We start from the raw sequence: 463 nt of genomic DNA, 5'->3' as shown, positions 1-463 counted from the left end.
AGGATATAATAATTCACGAATCACACAAAACGCTTGGTGGGTACCCCAAACATGCAAGCGACTTCAAGAAGGTGAGGAAAGGTGTGATTAATAGCGAATTAATGATCTCTAGCTTAAACCCTAGTCCTACATTATTAACGGACGTAACCGCGGGTCACAACCGACTCAACGGGAGCCGAACGAACGAATAACTTTTACTCTCGAACGACGAGCGCAGATCTAGTAGCGTTTTACCACAGCAACCCCGGGGCAATATCGGGTCAATCCTGTGCATTATGATAAGGGGGAAGATCCACGCTATATCCAGGTAATCAATTTTGTTACCTTCTTCGCTCTAGCGCCCGATAGAACGTGTCCCAAAAGCAGTAACAATGATATGTTTGCTTCAACTTAGAGGGAAACCAAGTGGTCATCTGACCCTACCCCGCCGCCCCGACCGGAAAAGAGAAAGTGAGTCAGGTCC

This window comes from Penaeus monodon, chromosome 3 (assembly GCF_015228065.2).
Source record: "Penaeus monodon isolate SGIC_2016 chromosome 3, NSTDA_Pmon_1, whole genome shotgun sequence".
In the NCBI taxonomy this organism is placed as follows: Eukaryota; Metazoa; Arthropoda; class Malacostraca; order Decapoda; family Penaeidae; genus Penaeus; species Penaeus monodon.
The sequence above is the reverse complement of the archived record's forward strand: the minus strand, read 5'-3'. Positions refer to the sequence as shown.